The sequence below is a fragment of the Hordeum vulgare genome, chromosome 5H, assembly GCF_904849725.1.
Source record: "Hordeum vulgare subsp. vulgare chromosome 5H, MorexV3_pseudomolecules_assembly, whole genome shotgun sequence".
NCBI lineage: Eukaryota > Viridiplantae > Streptophyta > Magnoliopsida > Poales > Poaceae > Hordeum > Hordeum vulgare.
In genome coordinates this window covers 111,564,993-111,584,726 of record NC_058522.1, presented here as the reverse complement: position 1 = coordinate 111,584,726, position 19,734 = coordinate 111,564,993, and positions in this window count along the sequence as shown.

The window sequence follows — 19,734 nt, the reverse complement described above, 5'->3', positions numbered from 1 at the left end:
ACATTTAATACCTAAGTTAGGGGGAATAGGTCATCTTGGAGCTACGTAAGCCTTATTATCTCATTTAGGAGAGAACTTACCTAATTATAGGTCATTTTTTATTAAATAGATCATTTTGGAGCTAACTTGGGTTAAATATGTCATTCTGGAGCTAACTATGCTTATCAAGCCATATTGGACCATTATGCGGTTGTTCAGCAAAACACTGGAAATAACATACCATTATCGTCATCACGGCGGTGACGCACGATGGCTCTTGCTTGTTGCACCTGGAGAAGGCTCCACTGTAGAAGGGTCGTGTGATGCTTTTCGGGAGATATTATGCACCAAACATTGTTAGCATGAGGACACTCTTAAGATCAATGCATTGAAATGAAACTCACCGTCCCCGCTATGGTAATGACTCGCATCGCCGGAGGGACTTGCCCGGTCTTATCGCACATAGACTGTACATTTGGTTTCGACAAGTAAAACTTTTTAGTTATTAATGAAACGGAAAAATAAATGCAAGATTTGAAATAATATGAAGAAGAAACTTACAACGAAGAGCTCGTATATGGCCCTGTTAGATGCATCATTCCGTGCCCTCTCCGCCTCCACCAATGCAGTCGTCCTCTCCTCCATCTCCCTCATCTCCTTATCCTTCTCCGCCAAAACCGCCTGCATTGGCTCTCTCTCTTTCGGAATAGCAGCCTGCAACACAACTCATTGTTAGCATTGTAATCATATTGGTTCCAACACACAACATAATGCGGAAAGATAGTTGAGTCCATTAAACCAACCTCGATGGCGAGCTCGACTGGCCGTGGACGTACCCTCATCCCTGCTTTGCTCCGGAGTCGCCTGGAACGAAGCCTCTGGGACACGAGTCTCGTGGGTCGAAGGGTCGTCCACCTGAGGCTCGTCGACCTGATGCTCATGAACCAGAGACCATGTAGCCTCCACCTCAGATGAATCCACCCTAGAAGTCCTGTGCTCAAGTGAATCAGCTTGGGGTGGCAGTGAGGAAGGTGTGGCAGCCACTGCCCTACCTCTACCACGACCACGTGTACCTTTAGTACAACATAAATACCAACATGAGTAATAAAATGTATATAAATACCAATATGCATACAACATGAGTACAACATAAATACCAACATGAGTAATACCTTTAGTACCTCTCGGCTTCGCGGGGGGTTGACCTCCTCTCACGGGGGGTGCTCCATGCAGAGTAGAGAGGAACGCTCTCGGAAGAGGCGAGGCAGGAATGGAAGTACTCATCCCACCACGCGCTGACGAAGAAGGAGCCGCAGAGTGCTTTCGACCCTTTCCCACTATCTTTCGACACCTGTCATGACAAGGAGTAAATGAAATTAGTACAACATAAATACAACATGAGTAATAAAATGTATATAATTTAAGTGTATCATCGTCATAAATACCAACATGACTAATAAAAATTGAATACCTAACATGAACTCAAAATTTATATATAGTAATAGTTGAATACCTGAGATGACCTAAAACAATCGTGCTCGTCTATATATGCTTCGGGGTCAATAAATGCATCATGATCATCACTATCATCATTAAATGCATCATCATAATCACTATCAGGAAGAACATGTGGAAGGCCACCATTATGTAATCGGTCAAGGACTGACAGGTCATCCGCCGCAGTAACCTCTTCTTCTTCCAGCTCTTCCTGTTCGGGCTCAGGGGTTAAGACAGATTCACTATCGCTGCCTACTTCAATGTTCTGGGGTGAAGTAGAGCGGTTTGTTGAAACGTTTCTTGGACATACGTGTTTCTTGGAAGAATTATCCTTCATATGTGTCTGGGTTAATGTGAGGTTCGTAATCCTCTTCCTTGAGGGTATGTGGTCTAAAATGTGGTGGCACTTCATAAACTACATCCCAACCTTTGATATTTGGATCAGTTTGGCAGGCCCACGGTAGATAGAAAACTTGTGTCGCCTGTTGAGCCATATTATAGACATCGAGAACATCTAAGTGGGTGTTTTGGTTGATTTCGACTAGTCCTATATGTTCATGAGTCCTTCTAGTCTCCCTCGACTCAAACCAATAACATTTGAAGACTACGAAGGTTGGTGGGTTTTCACCATAGAATAGAAGTTCATAAATTACTTCAACTCTTCCATAATACTCGTTGCCTCCTTCGCCGATAGCAGAGACAGAACAATTTGCAGTCTTTAGGTCGGACATAGATAGGTCTTTGCCAAAGGTACGAAAGTGATACCCGTTGATGTTGTATTTGTCAAATGAACGGAAGACGCATACTGGTCACGCATACTCTATATCTAGCAAGTTTCATCGGCACGAAGACCGGAACAGAGCAAATTAAGGGGGTACGAGGAGAAGTCATTTGTTCTCACCAACAAACGCAGGGGCATAGCTCATCGAACGCACGTGGAGGTTGTCGAACAACTGCACATTGAAATTCACACGATCAACAGAAATATGATGTTTTTATAATTAACATAATCGGAAAATATGTGGCCTAAGTCATAATTTACAAAACTATGACCCCCGTCGACCTCTAGAAGGCCAAAAAGCACCTTCTCGTTCAATAGTAGGAAGAAGAGGTGTCGGGGGTCGGGGCTTAGTGGCGTCAAGGGTCGGTGGTGTCGAGTGTCGGTGGCGTCGGGGGTCGGGGGTTAGTTGCGTCGGTGGTCGCGGGTTAGTGCTATTGGGGGTCGAGGGTCACTAGGGTCGGGGGTTGGGGTCTTTCCGGTCAACAAGAGGCCGAACAAGTGTCGGGGGTCGGGGGTCGAGGGTCAGTGGCGTCGGGCGTCGGGGGTCGAGGGTCGGGGGTCAATGGTCGGGGGTCGATGGTCGCAGGTCAAGGGTTGGGGGTCGATGGTCAGTGGCGTTGGGTGTCGATGGTCGGGGGTCGATGGTCAGTGGCATCGGGGGTCAAGGGTCGAGGGTCGATGGTCAGTGGCGTCGGGGTTTGAGGGTCAAGGGTCAGTGGCATCGGGCGTCAGGGGTCGGGGGTCGAGGGTCAGTGCCGGGGTGTCGGGTTCCCTTTTCCTCTTCTTTCTTCTTCTCCAATCTCTTCTTTTTCTTCTTCTTCTTCTTCTTCTTCTTCTTCTTTTTTCTCCTCCTCCTCCTCCTCCTCTTCTTCTTCTTTTTCTTCTTTCTTTTCTCTTTCTCCCCCTCTCCTCTTTCTTCTTCTTCTTCTTCTTCTTCTTTTTTCTTCTAGTTTTTTTCTTCTATTATTTTCTTCTACGTTTTTTATTTTCTATCTATTTTTTTTTCTATCTACTTTATTCTACCTAATAAACAAACTATCTAATTTAACAGAAAAAAAGAAAAAAACTAACTATCTAATTTAAAAAAACAGAAAATATGGATACGTACCGGAGGCACTCCTCGGAGTTGGGGACAGTCGGTGAGGGGAGGGGCGTCGCCGGAAGCCAGTGAGGGGAGGGGGCGGTGCCCGCAGCCACTGAGAGGAGCGGCGACGCCGGGGGCGGGTGACGGGAGGGGTGGCACAGGGGGGCGGCGCAGGGGGCGAGGGCAGCGCAGGGGGCGATGGAGGGTTGGCCGGCCACCAGTGGTGCTGGAGCGAGGCGGGGCGGCGCCGGGGGCGGGTGAGGTGAGGGGAAAGAGAGACAGTGGGTGGGTGTTAGTGGAGCGAGGGGAGGGGGTGACGGCCGTTATAGGCTGGTCGCCTTTGCCGACCGCCCTCGGATGGCAAAGGGCCCCATGGCGGACGGCAAAGGCACCCGGATGGCAAAGAGTCCCTTCCGTCGGACACGGCAGACATGGGACCCATCTGTCCTCTTTGCCGTCTGCCCTAGGTCTCTTTGCCGTCCGCTGGCAGACGGCAAAGGGCTGACACATGGAAAATAGTTTGTTTGCCATCAGTCATCCCTTTACCGTCTGCTTGATGTCAACTGACGGCAAAGAGGTTCTTTGCCATCAGCCAGCAGACGGCAAAGAGTTGGCTGACAGCAAAGAACAGGATTCCAGTAGTGTTTTGTTTGGCCATGTACTCTCTAACGTTTGCCATAAGACTAAGGTTCATCATGGCCTTATAATACTCAATGTCAAACTCTTCATCTTTATCATAGTAGACATGCTCCACATTGTTGTCATCAATTGGAGTTTCCTCGTCATAAGAATCAAGAGATTAGTTAGGATTTCGACCATCACAATGTTCAAGTTTATGCATGTGAATGCCTTCTACAATGATGTTATTAATGGTAATGACATCTCCTTTAGCTTGCATGAGGTCACGAAGCTCAAATAGACATTTATCGAAATTTGGATCATTGCGATTCATTTTGTGAAAGTCAATGCATTTATGGAAAATGATATCAAGATTTTTCAAGGAATAGATTGGATATCTTTCCTCAAAGTTTTTCCATAAAGTGCAAGCTCACTCAAAATTCTGCATTTGATTAAGCACATTTCTTGGGAGTCCTCTAATTATGAGATTAACAGTTTTAAGATTCCCAAGCATATCAAGTTCTTCATCGTGAGAAGGATGTAGGGGATCAATGGGAGGCACATAGGGATATTTAACATACTTGCTTAAATGGAATTCATCAAATATATCAAGCTTTCATCTTTCCATTGTCTATAGTACTCCCCATTGAGAATAGGCACACTGCAACTAATATTCCCCAAACGAGGCACATCCATCTTACTCCACTAGTGATTAAACCAAGGCTATGGAGACCAAACCTTTGATACCAATTGTAGAATCACTAGAAGGGATGTCTAGAGGGGGAATAGACTACTTGTATAAATTAAAACCTAGCATTTTCCCACATTTGATTCTTGGTAGATTTTAGCAACTCTAACAAGTCTAGTGCACCCTACACATGCTAGTCAAAATATATGGCCACGAAAATTAAATACACTACACATGTTGTAAGGAGTAGAGTTTAGCAAGATCAAACGAAATATGAACACAGTGATTTTTGGTGTGGTTCTGATAGGTGGTGCTATCGTACGTCCACATTAGTGGAGACTTCAACCCACGGAGGGTAACGGCTGTGAGAATCCATGGAAGCCATGAGTAGGAGAGATTAATTTTGTGGAAAGAAACTTGGGGACGCTAGAGATCAAGTTTCAACTGAATGGATTGGAATATCTTGATCTCAACACATGAGTAGGTGGCTCCCTCTCAGAAAAATAGATCTGACGGGTGTGTGTGTGTTCTGAGTGATATCTCTTGCAAATGAGAGGTGGTGGAGGGGTATACATAGGCATCCCCAAAATCCAACCGTTACAACATTATTGCCCAACTCAGTGACACGGAAATGAATCTCGATGGTATCGACTTGCACTAAATGTTGCAGTTTTTTAATTCCCCGTAAGACATATATACGAATCTTGGTGGTATGGAGTCGATGACCTAGAGATGTTTCCAAATCTCGGTCACACCGATTCCAAAACTCACAAATTTTGATTCTTGGAATTTACACACCAGCAAGTTGGTCACTGATCTCGGTGGCACCTATATGAAAGTTGGTGGTACGGAGAGATTAGGGTTTGGCAAAGGAGTCGTCTCTTGGAAAATCGGTAGGGCCAAAACGGAATTCTTGGTGGCACCGATTTTCTATTTTGGCTTTGGTCACAGAACTTTGTGGGAGAATGGATGAGTATTTTTGGTGGCTATCTCTAAGAACTTGAGCGACCAATTCATCATAATACATCACCCCTTTTATTAGTACTGGCTTTCCTATGGACTCAAAAGCGATTTTTCACAAATATAAAATGTAGATTCCTCTTGCTTGATGGTTGAGCCAATCCCATTCCTTTTCTTGCATCAAGGGGTTTCTCCTCACATTCCTTTAGCCAATGTTCTCTGTGGACTATACATGAAATATACTAGGTAAAAGTGTTAGTCCAAGAGACAATGTATGTTGTCATGAATGATCAAAACCACCAAGGGAGCATATGTGCTTTCACCCATGTGATCAAGGGTGCGGAAACCAAGGGTGGTCGCCGCCCTCCCTTGCCTTGGGGGCCAAGGCAGCCCCCTATGGTGCCACTACCACCTCTAGGAAAACCCTAGAGGGGGTGGCCTCCTCCCTTTGCCCCCAATATAACGATGACAGGAGATTGCGGCTGCACATGCATTATTCCCATGTCCCGGCGGCATCCCTCTCGCTCTCCGAGCTAGTTCTAGTAGCGATTGGTGAAGCCCTGCTAGATTAGCTCCACTACCAACGCCAACACATCGTTGTGCTACTGAAGAACTCATCTACTACTTTTCCCTCGCTCACTTGATTGAGAAGACGGAGACATCATCGAGCTGCACGTGTGCTGAACACGGAGGTCCCATATGTTTGTGGAAGTGCATTATATCGACTAGAGGGGATGAATAGGTGATTTTTAGAATTTCATCACTAAGGAAATTCTTTTTGAGGAAATTCCTCATTGATGAATAACGTGCAACGGAAATAGCACAGGATGAGAGGTGCAAAGATTATACGAGCAGTTTACTTGATGAAGATTATGAGAGTCGGTTTGCACAATATGTTGGCACATAATAAGCAGGTGAAGATTAACTGGTATGAAGAATTTGAGGTTGAGGAAATTCAGTGAAAGTCTTCAGCAAATTCTTCAAAAAGTGACAATGAAAGTCTTCAACATACAATATTGAGGAATTGAAAGAGTTGAAGAAATAGAACCCGTTTCACGATGAAGACAGTTGTTGATGACCCAGTTCCAACTGTTGTGACAGTCGTACGTCTGGTTTGGAGCGGCTTGGTATTGAAACCAAAGGAGACACAGTCCCTACCGTATTCTCCTTGAGCTAAGGACACACAGTCCTCACCCAACACTCGTGGTAAGTCTTCAGGGCAGACTTCCAAACCCTCACAAACTCGGTCACTCAGCGATCCACAATTGACTGTAGGATGCTCTGGACCATGACGCCTAACCATCTGGAGGATGTACGGTCTTGAAAGGTAAAAGGCTTCAGTTCCACACAGGAACAAATTCTTCAGTGATGCTCAATCACTTGGTTTTTTGTTTGTGGTTTGGTGTTTGGGGTAGTTCCTCACTTGATGATTTACCCTCGAAGACTCTGAGGAATTTGGGTTGCTCTAAATGACAAGTGTCAGTTTCTCTCGGAGCAGCCAACCAGCTAGTGGTTGTGGGGGCGGCTATTTATTGTCTGGGAGCATCCCGACATGATTTGACATAAATGCCCTTAAATAATGTGACCATTGGTGTGGATAAGATCAGTGAGGTGGCGCATGTCGCGGCAACGGTCGGAACTTTCAACTGTGAAATTCCTCATGTCCAGCATATTCCTCACTTGAGGCTTTTGTAGGTTTAGGCTTGGGTTGAGCATCATGAGGAAATTCATTCCATAGTATTACCTCAACCCCCTTTAATAGTACGGTGTTCCTATGACTCAAGAGTAAAGAAACTTAAAGAGAAATAGTAAATCTTCACGCTTGAAAGTATTCAACAGTATTTCTGAAAGAACCTCCAGATTCCTCATCATCAATATCTTCATGAGGAATATCAATTTCATCGCAATTTCTTCGTGATCAAAGATTTCAAGGTAAGACCAAAATCTTCAGCCGAAGACATGCATTTTTAGGGGTCGATATTCATCGTATAACTCAAACTCCTCAACGACTTATAGAGCATGTGTACACTTATAAATACATTAATTACTTAACCAATAAGTCTTCAAACCACCAAAATCACTAAGGGCACTAGATGCACTTACAATCTCCCCCTTTTTGGTGGTTGACGACAATTGGGTTAAGTTTTCAACGGGGTTAAAAATATGAAGTGTAAATACTGAGTGAGAGGAATATGAAATCAAGATACTAAGAGACTCCCCTTGGAGATGTGCATATTTTCAGGAATTTGCTTTTCACAACAGATGCACATTGATGATTTATATCATGGAGATCTCCCCTTGTATTTTGTAAATCATGCATACATTTGACATATGTAATGAGGAATTTGAGAATGCATGATGAGAAATGGTGTCTGACAAATTTCAACATGCATGCATTAATATACTTTGAGGAATAAGCATGCGAAGAAAAACGTTCAAAAGAGTCAGAGCACCATCGGGCTTAAGTTACAACTCATTACATAAAACACTTCAGAAGAACCAAGTGTTTGTAACTTAATAATGTTTATAAGCCCCAAAATAGATCCCATTTGAAGACTAACTCAGATTTATCCCCCTTTCTCATCAAGTGACGAAAAGGGACAAAAACTGAGGACTAATGCCCCATGAAGAATTTCACTTCTTGGCTGATGAAGAGGCCTGAGGATTCTTGATGACAAACTTCTTCCTTGGACCAGTTGCAGTGTCTTTGTGGCACCCCGATAGAGGGCCGACGCACGTCCGTCCCAGGATAAGACCGGACGCACGTCAAGAGCATGATACAGAAATTCCAGGCAATCATGGCTTTATTAATATGGAGTGTTGCAATACTGTTGCTTACAACAATATTACATGACTCCAGGGCTAGCTAAATGGCAGCAGAGGTCTTGATACAGCGGCATCGACGTCCCTGGCTAGGCTCCATAACTCGTAGGACTGGCTTGGTTACGATCTAGCACGACGAGTCTTCTCCTGCAACTGGCCACGTGCAAGGCCAGGTGAGTACTTTGAATGTACTCGCAAGACAACCAAATACATGGCATCCAAACAAGCAGATAACAAAGCAAGCATAATAGTCATATAACAGCTATTCTAAGCATGACAAGGCATTAACAGGAAAATATAACTCAAGCATACCATGACATGAACTACGCATGTAATCTACCTTACTAGCATGGCAAAGATCACAACGATTATTTACTAGCTTACTTTCACCGAATATCAACCTACTCTCTTCTGGGTTTGACCACAACCCTTGACATACTCGCAATCCATCCTGAATGGATCACCTCACACGATCATCTGACTGATCATCATGTAGCCTTCTCTTGGCTAACTCATCATGTTATCAACATCCTCTGATGTTCATATGAGACGAGTTCTTCCATCATTACTATCATAGATACGGTTGACCATCTACTGAGGTCTGGTCGGGCTGTCCATTACCATGGACACGTCTATTCGAATAGGTTTGACACTCTGCAGAGGTTGCACAATTTACCCACACTCTGGAGCACTGACCTCGTAATACCATGCGAGTGGACCAGCATTGCTCCAACGAAACTTGCCTGAACCATGACTCTCTCAACGTACCACCGGCAACCACTCCCTTCTGGAGTACTGCCCTGGATGGCCCTGTGTCCTCATGACACCTGTGTCCTCATTATACCTACCACCATCATGGCCAAACAAACTATCGCAAACGGGGATGCCGGCACAAACAACTTAACTGGCTCATAGGATTATCACCGCCTACCTGATCAAGGTCAGCGCGCGTGCATAATCCTCCCTCTTTGGAGGTACCAGTGAGAGATCACGATATCAGTTCAAGTCAAGGCCGTCCCATATCGGCAAGAGGTGGTTGTGCGGGTGGGCCCGGACAGGTGACTCTGATCAACCAACTAGGTATCTTATCCTGAGTATTATTTCTGTCATAGCTGACACTCTGATGTCACCACAATCCGATAATTAATAGGATTAAGCCACTACTCCTAAGCTACATTCATGAACTGTTGGATAAAGCACAAAGTAATGATAGACAATAATCTCAAAAGTATAATATAAATAACAAGCTATTACTTTACCTATTATAACTGCAGGTGGGCCTTCGGAACCCTCGCATAGAATCAACAAATAAATCGGTAGCCACCAGAACGGTCTTTACAACACAGATCTGGGACGTTACGGGAGTAACTCAACTCCCACTCAAGACGGCTGGAAAGCAGTTCAGAGCATAAGGCGGTGTTGATAATAAGAATGTAGCAGTTCCCTAAGACGGCCGAAGCACAACTCAGAGCATAGGGTCACCTCTACGGAAATAATTTCAACAGTTGCCCATGACGGCCGACAAGCAGCTCAGAACACGGGACACCTGCTGACAAAAGAAATATAAACTTGGCATCCACCCCGGACGACCAGAAACAGCACAGACTCAGGCATGGTGCCATTACTGAAGGAAATGTGACAAGGGTTTGTCAGCGTCACACACAACACCTCACTATGTACTCAAATATGAGCATTGAATATGCAAGAGCAACATCTGAGGGCGTATGTTGGATGAAAAGTAGAACTAAGAACTACTATTAATATCATCATGGTTATAAGCCGATGCAGGCTAACAGGCTAACAGGTGCAAGCAACGTTATCATGCAAGTCCGGAGCTCATAGTAAGAGGTTCGCTTGCCTGGGGGTCGATGAATATTTCGGGAAGAAGCGCACTAACACACCGGAAAGCTTTGCCGGAGAGGGTTTTCCTCCCAGAAGGCTCAAACAACGGCAAGTGAAAAATGCTCATTTCTATTGTGCAACCATATTATGAAAATGTCACTATCGAAAGGGGCTCGACGAGACGAAGACATGGCCGCTGGTTTTACCTCAATCGGAGTTATGAGCGCAAAGTTACGGATGTTCATCCGTTAGGCCGAAAACAAATCAGATTTATTCATTTCTGCTCTTAACTAGTGAACGTTCATAACTTACCAGTTTCGGCCAGCTGGGTTTAAAACAGAAAGCTCGATTAAGAGGGGGGAATTGGGGCTGATGGTGCTTGCGAGCTCGGGGAGGAGCTCGGGCGCCCTACATAGCTCGGGGGGAAAGGTTCTTGCGATTTCGGAAGAAGCTCCGAGAAGTCCATGGCGGGATTCCCTCGGCAAGCACCTCCAGAAGCAAGAGGACAAGGGGAAGAGAGCTCTAGAGCGTGCAGGAGGACTTGGGGGACCTCCTAGACAAGCTTGGACAAGCTGTAACCGGCTGGAGAGAAGCTCCCATCGCTTCAAATGCACAAAGCACCGTTTTGGCAGTCTCTACCCATGGCCACCACGTGGCCATGGCCTTGACATGTTCTTTGAGGTGTCACACCATGTCTAGGGTGTTCACCAAAGAACACTGAGCTTCATTGTGCCTTTGGATAACCATGGGGAGCAATGAGATGACCAGACCATAGCCAAATAGTTTGCAACAGCAAGGTGTTTGTGCTGTGGTGTCACCTACACTGTGCACCTCTTGGCATCATACTTGGCCGAGGATGACAACTCACGAAGGTCACTATGCTGGCCAAAATTCAGCTCAAACAAACAAGTCTATGGGTCACTTCCTTTTTAACTTGTCATAGTGACCAGAAATGAAGAAGTTGATGCTGGTGTCAAATGGCTAGATGGAAATGGCTGAACTTTGGAGCAGAGTCCTTATTTAGGCATATGAAGATGCTGGCAAAGATTCATACCATTTGCACACATATAAATGGTACTTCCTTCACAATGCTTCATTCTGGATAGAATCTTAAATAATTTACTAGGGAAGGATGGAATGATGAAATGGGATAAATTTTGGTGGACAAAGAAGATTTAACATTATAAACAACTCTGCAAAATTTCAACTCAAGGGGAACAAGGAGTCAAGCACTTCCTTTGCAAACAGAAGATCAGGACAGAATTTGCAAAGGGATATTGTGCTCAATTTTTGAATTGGGGAACTTGATATTTTGATGGAAATGATGATCCTATGGATGTGATAAGATCCACAAATTAGTTGGAATTTTTCCTAGCTACCAAAATGGAAGTTCCTTTGGAAAGGCCCCAAAATGTTATATTGGCATAAAATAGGAAAATGCAATTTTCCTTTATTCTATGATGGCTAATATTTTATGAGAGCTTCATAGGATCACAAAGAACATATTGAAAGATTTCATGAGCATTGGGGATGGATAACTATTTTCTTGGATTTAATTCCTCAGACAAGCAAAAACAGGTATTAATTCTAGAGGGGAAATATTGCATATGACTTTGCAATATTTTTGCACATGTGGGGTCTATGAGGGGATGATGATATCTGGGAAGACTTGGAGGACGAACAGAACAATGGAAATGATGGCTCCTTTGAAAACACAAAGATCGGATTCCCAGTTCCAATACTTCGGAGCTAGGGTTTCAAAAAGGGGTTCGGGGTTTACTCAGCAAGGACAAGAGGGCACACGGATATGGGAAAAGCACTGAGAGGTTGGGGATAGACTCGGTTCACCTGGCCATTTGCCAAATTCCAGAGGAGAAATCCGGGAGAGAAAAGCTAGGAAGGAATAACAGCACAAAAATCGATAACCCGATTTTTGGGGTGTTACAAACCTTCCCCCCTTAGGAGAATCTCGTCCTCGAGATTCCGAAGTTTAGCTTAGCACTACAACTATTACTACTACGCCTCCTAGAACGCTTCGGGGATCTGTCTTAAGCCTGTGGTTGAAAACAACCGAATTAAGAGTACCAAAACTGGTACACCCTGAGCGATACACAATTATCACGGGGTCTACTCTACACACAGAGATCACTGGGTAGCCTTATCAGTTTTAGAAAAAGCGAAATTTCCTTTTTCGTAAAATGCTTGGGGTACCCTGATGAACAGTGGCCTCCTCTCGCTGACGAGTGGGACCAGGGTCCACCGGCAGCCTTCTCCTTCTTCTATCTCCGGCAATGGCTCTCACTCTCTCTCGCTCCTACGCCGCTCCGAGTGCGGCTAGGCACTACGCACTCCTACCTCCTAGGGTGTAAAGCATCCTACGTCGGTAGTGCGCGGCATGCACGAGGCCGACGCATAGAGCACTCACATCGCGGGCCAACGACGGTCGGCACTGCTCTCGGATTCCCTCCTGGATGCCGGTGATCGAGCAACGCATAGCCTCCTGGACCTCGCTCACCGTACGCCGGACCGGGGCTATAAAAGGGACCTCGGTATCTCTCTCTACTACCTCACATCCTGCCTCACTACTTCCTCCTCTTCTCCTACTCTTCCTGATTGCAGGAGCACGAGGCAAGGCGCTAATGGCGGGCGTGGGGTCGGAGCTGCTCACAATCCTCCTGGCTGGTCTACTGGCGGCGCTGGTCGGCGGCTCGGTGCTACTGTGCGTGATGATCCTCGATGATTGTCGCGATGCCGTGGCTAAAGCGATAGCTGAGGGACAACTACGCCGTCTCAAGCAGGCGAAATAAGCGTTGATGGGGCGGCATGGGCGGCTTTCAACATTGCATCAGATGATGGCACAGGCGCTGCTTGGTCTGGGGAGCGGGTGCAGTCAGCGGGGCTCTATCATTGTGGATACCATGCCGGTGTTCGCTCCTAGATGAACAGAAACCACAACTAGTGGGCACTAGGGTAGAACTACGCTCTAGGTCTTGGTCTGGAAAGGGTTGTAACGGTCTACACTGTAATAATATCTCTCAGAATCTCCCCGAGATTGCAATACTGGTCACACGATGTGCAAGCAATATATTTAGACTAATACGCAAGCAGATGTAGAATGCACATGATGGTACAACGCAGACAGAGAAAGAATCACAACAAGCCGATTATACTAAGGTGTTTTAATGCTAGTGGGTGTATTTACTACTGGCATACATACGCCTTCACCAGCTCACATTTTATTAGGGGCTCTGGGCGAGTCCAATTTTATTAGGTGTAAGTGCTCTACTAAAAAAATCTTTTTAAGAAATCCAATGTCAACTCTGTTAAACATTTTTGCTTAACAGGGTGACAATTCCTTCCAAGCACACAGGGCAAACAGGCACACATAATATTACAATAGCACACAGCTACAAGCAATGCAAGTAGTACAACAACACATTGCCCTACTGGGCAGCTACCTACAACGCACTCCAAACGACAGCGTCCTAGTCCTATGTGCGGGCGAAGAAACAGCCTTCGCAGCACACCTACACGTGGCTTCTCCTGGCTTCGTTCACCGACGAAGCCACACATGGGCTTACTCCTGTTGGGGCTCTCCTGGGGGACGAAGGCTGAGCCAACTATTGTCTAGGTCTTCGGGTACTGCTATAGGTTGGGACTCAACTGCTGGAGCTGCAAAGGGGGCTTGATGGAACACATCCCGACGATGAAGTCGCCTGATAGCTCCCAGAATGGAGTTACGGTGGATGTCTCCAGGCTGATATGTGTCCACGGGTTGCGAGGGAAGTACCAGCTGTGAAGGTGGCACTAAGCTTGGCAATAGGGACTGGGTTGACTGGGCCTCCACTTGACGGGTCACAGGTATGCTTCCGTAACAACCCGCATGGCGTCCTGATCCATGGCCTTGAGCTCTTTGAGAATGCCGAAGAGCAATAATCCCTGGGCAGCGGCAAACTATGTCAGCCAAGCTATTGTTGGGTCTGCATCCTTGCCTGCACGGGAGGAATTGCAGCCTGTGTCCGATGCAGGGGGACAATAGCGAAGCTCCTGCATCTCTGTCACTTGCGGAAATTGAAGCCTAAGACGGGTGATAGCTTCCGCAGCGGCTATCTCGACAGCCAACTCAAGAGTGGGCATGGGATGGCCACAAATATTCTTGGGTTTCCCATCTGTTGCTGGCCCTGGGTTGATATGCTCCTTTGCATAAAACCAGCAAAGATGGGGGACGGGTTCCGACTGGAACACCAAATACACTGGGGCTTACTCAGGCCAAAGGCTCGGGAGAGCATCCTAGAAAGGATGGGCGGGAATCCAACATAAACTTTAGCTAGGGTTAGGCTATGGAAAGTGGGTGTTTTGGAGGAACTGGCCATGGCTGCTAGTTTGGGGGTACTGGTCTGGGTTCTCTTGAAAGGCTCTGGCTTACTGGGTGGGGAGATCTACGGCTCAAAAGTGGGAAGTGTTTAAATAGGAAGTCGGGCTGGATCACACCAAGATGGCGTAGATCCTTCTCGTGCCGGGTGGAAGATACACTGGCATGGCCGACAACTGGGTAGGGTCACGATCCAATCTAGAGTGGCTGGGTGGGCCGGCAACTAGGTAGGGATACGTTCATTTCGACTGCGCCATCTATTGGTCAATAGTGGCTATGTCGGTTGCCAGAGACGGTCAAATCTGTCAGACTCACTACTGGTCGATCCTAAGGTGGTCTGGGTGCTAAGATAACCTATAGCCAGCCCAGCTCTGATACCAACTCTTGTGGCACCCCGATAGAGGGCCGACGCACGTCCGTCCCCAGGATAAGACCGGATGCACGTCAAGAGCATGATACAGAAATTCCAGGCAATTATGGCTTTATTAATATGATGGAGTGTTACAATAGTGTTGCTTACCACAATATTACATGACTCCAGGGCTAGCTAAATGGCAGTAGAGGTCTTGATACAGCGGCATCGACGTCCCTGGCTGGGCTCCATAACTCGCAGGACTGGCTTGGTTACGATCTAGCACGACGAGTCTTCTCCTGCAACTGGCTACGTGCAAGGCCGGGTGAGTACTTTGAATGTGCTTGCAAGACAACAAAGTACATGGCATCCAAATAAGCAGATAACAAACCAAGCATAATAGTCATATAACAGCTATTCTAAGCGTGGCAAGGCATTAACAGGAAAAAATAACTCAAGCATAGCATGACATGAACTACACATGTAACCTACCTTACTAGCATGGCAAAGATCACAACGATTACTTACTAGCTTACTGTCACCGAATATCAACTTACTCTCTTCTGCGTTGTACTACAACCCTTGACATACTCGCAATGTATCGTGAATGGATCACCTGACACGATCATCTGACTGATCATCATGTAGGCTTCTCTTGGCTAACTCATCATGTTATCAACATCCTCTGATGTTCATATGAGACGAGTTCTTCCATCATTACTATCATATATACGGTTGACCATCTCCTGAGGTCTGGTTGGGCTGTCCATTACCGTGGACACGGCTATTCGAATAGGTTTGACACTTTGTAGAGGTTGCACACTTTACCCACACTCTAGAGCACTAACCTAGTAATCCCATGCGGGTGGACTAGCATTGCTCCAATGAAACTTGCCTGAACCGTGACTCTCTCAACGTACCACCGACAACCACTCCCTTCCGGAGTCCTGCCCTGGGTGGTCCTGTGTTCTCATGACACATGTGTCCTCATGACACCTGCCACCATCGTGGCCAAACAAACTATCCCAAACGGGGACGCCGGCACAAACAACTTAACTGGCTCACATGATTATCACCGCCTACCTGATCAGGGTCAGCGCGCGTGCATAATCCTCCCTCTTTGGAGGTACCGGTGAGAGATCACGCAATCACCTCAAGACAAGGTCGTCCCATATCGGCAAGAGGTGGGTGTGCGGGTGGGCCCGGACCGGTGACTCGCATCAACCAACTAGGTATCTTATCCTGAGTATTATTTCTGTCATAGCTAACACTCCGATGTCACCACAATCCGATAATTAATAGGATTAAGCAACTACTTCTAAGCTACATTCATGAACTGTCGGATAAAACACAAAGTAACCATACACAGTAATCTCAACAGTATAATATAAATAACAAGTTATTACTTTACTGATTATAACTACATGTGGGGCCTTCGGAACCCTCGCATAGAATCAACAAGTAAATCGGTAGCCACCAGAACGGTCTTTACAACACAGATCTGGGACGTTACCGGAGTAACTCAACTCCGACTCAAGACGGCTCGAAAGCAGCTTAGAGCATGAGGCGGTGTTGATAAGTAGACTGTAGCAGTTCCCTAAGACGGACGAAGCACAACTCAGAGCATAGGGTCACCGCTACGGAAAGAATTTCAAAAGTTGCCCATGACGGCCGACAAGCAGCTCACAACACGGGACAACTGCTGAAAAAATAAATATAAACTTAGCATCCACCCAGGACGATCGGAAACAGCACAAACTCAGGCATGGTGCCATTACTGAATGAAATGCGAGCAAGGGTTCGTCAGCGTCACACACATCACCTCACTATGTACTCAAATATGAGCATTAAATATGCAAGAGCAACATCTGAGGGCGTATGTTGGATGAAAAGTAGAACGAAGAACTACTAGTAATATCGTCGCGCTTATATGCCATTGCAGGCTAACAGGTGATACAAGTAAACACACAGTGTGCAAGCAACGTTATCACGCAAGTCCGGAGCTCATAGTAAGAGGTTGGCTTGCCTGGGGGTCGATGAATACTCCGGGAAGAAGCGCACTAACACACAGGAAAGCTTTGCCGGAGAGGGCTTTCCTCTCAGAAGGCTCAAACAACGGCAACGGCAAAATGGTCATTTCTACTGTGCAACCATATTATGAAAATGTCACTATCGAAACGGGCTCGACGAGACGAAGACTTGGCTGCTGGTTTTACCTCAATCGGAGTTACGAGCGCAAAGTTACGGATGTTCATCCGTTAGGCAGAAAACAAATCAGATTTATTCATTTCTGCTCTTAACTAGTGAACGTTCATAACTTAGCAGTTTCGGCCGGCTGGGTTTAAAACAAAAAGCGCCTTTCAGGGGAATATGCTTTCGGTAAACTGAAAGCGCATTCCAGCCCTTTACGTCTCCACTTACTCCCTGGGCCCGGGCTCATTCTCTCTTACAGGGCTGGCCCACCTTATCCACTCTCTCTCACACACTGCCGGCGGGGCCCACCCCCATCTCCTCTCTCTTACACGTGGGACCCCACCCCTTCTCTCTCCCTCCTTCCCTGGATCTTCTTCTACCTTCGACCGGGGCACGGGCAGCTCGGCCGGCCGGCGTGGCCGGGCTCCTCTGCGCGGGAGGTGAAGCCGGCGACCGGGGCGGGTGCCCCGTGCCACACCGCGCCCAGGGAAGGGGGTCCTAGCCGCTGGGGTGGCCTCCCGTGCCCTCGCCACTAACGTGGCTGCGGCAGGAGAGCAGCTGCCGATGTCCGGCGCCGACGGGGTCTCCCCGACCAAGAGGAGAGGGGCGGCGACCTCGCATGCCCTAGGGGTTGCTCAGACCGAGGAGAAGAGAGACGGGGAGCTCCCCGGGAGCTAAGCTCGCCATGAGGCCGATGGGGCTCTCGGCCATTGAGATCAGAGAGCTCCAAGAGCTCGATTAAGAGGGGGGAATTGGGGCTGCTGGTGCTTGCGAGCTCGGGGAGGAGCTCGGGCACCCTATATAGCTCGGGGGAAAAGGTTCTTGCGATTCCGGAAGAAGCTTTGAGAAGTCCATGGAGGGATTCCCTCGGCAAGCACCTCCAGAAGCAAGAGGACAAGGGGAAGAGAGCTTTAGAGCATGTAGGAGGACTTGGGGGACCTCCTAGACAAGCTTGGACAAGCTGGAACCGGTTGGAGCGAAGCTCCCATCGCTTCAAATGCACAGAGTACCGTTTTCGCAGTCTCTGCCCATGGCCACCACGTGGCCATGGCCTTGACATGTCCTTTGAGGTGTCACACCACGTCTAGGGTGTTCACCAAAGAACACTGAGCTTCATTGTGCCTTCGGATAACCATGGGGAGCAATGAGATGACCAGACCATAGCCAAATAGTTTGCAACGGCAAGGTGTTTGTGATGTGGTGTCACCTCCACAGTGCACCTCTTGGCATCATACTGGGCTGAGGTTGACCACTCACTAAGGTCACTATGCTGGCCAGAATTCAGCTCAAACAAACAAGTCTATGGGTCACTTCCTTTGTAACTTGGCATACTCACCAGAAATGAAGAAGTTGATGCTGGGGTCAAATGGCTAGATGCAAATGGCTGAAATTTGGAGGAGACTCCTTATTTAGGCATATGAAGATGCTAGAAAAGATACATACCATTTGCACACATATAAATGATACTTCCTTCACAATGCTTCGTTCTGGATAGAATCTTAAATAATTTACTCGGGAAGGATGGAATGATATTGTGCTCAATTTATGAATTGGGGAACTTGATATTTTGATGGAAATGATGATCATATGGATATGATAAGCTCCACAAATTATTTGGGATTTTTCCTAGCTACCAAAATGGTAGTTCCTTTAGAAAGGCCCCAAAATGTTATATTGGCATAAAACAAGAAAATGCAATTTTAGCTAATATTTTATGAGAGCTTCATAGGATCACAAAGAACATCTCTGCAAGATTTCATGAGCATTGGGGATGGATAATTATTTTCTTGGATTTAATTCCTCACACAAGCAAAAACAGGAATTAATTCTAGAGGGGAAATATTGCATATGACTTTGCAATATTTTTGCACATCTGGGGTCTATGAGGGGATGATGATCTCCGGGAAGACTTGGAGGAGCAACAGAACAATGGAAATGATCGCTCCTTTGAAAACACAAAGATAGGATGTTGACATGTATTTTGACCAACATAAAATAAAACACATAAAATATAAATGCAAATCGGCCAAAATCCGTTTACGACGAAAATGAGAAATTAAAAGGAATATGTAATCAACCGTGCAAAAACTAGGCATATGATATATTGCCGAGGATACTGAAAAGTGTCAAGAAATTATAAAATATGAGCATACACACATATGTGTCACCGACGACGGAAATCTAAGATTGACACAAATTCAAATTATCATAGGCAGCATTAATATTACTAAAGTATTGGATTACACACTAAATGGGCACATATGCCGGCACTGTTCATGAAATGTCACCCTACCCATGTAAAAGAAAAAAATGTCAGATATGATGACACACTTAAAATTAAAATGTGTCGGACCATTATCAAAATATTGGCGTATAATACTGATAGAAAGAATATCTTTTCGTATAAAGGAAACAAGACTTGGTTAGCCATTCCAACTAATGAGGCTTAGCTCATTCAAATAAGTTGGCTACGTACATGAGCATGCATAGTCTCATCCATCAGTCACTCACGTATGCAATGTTAGTGTGCAGGTCTAGATGCTGA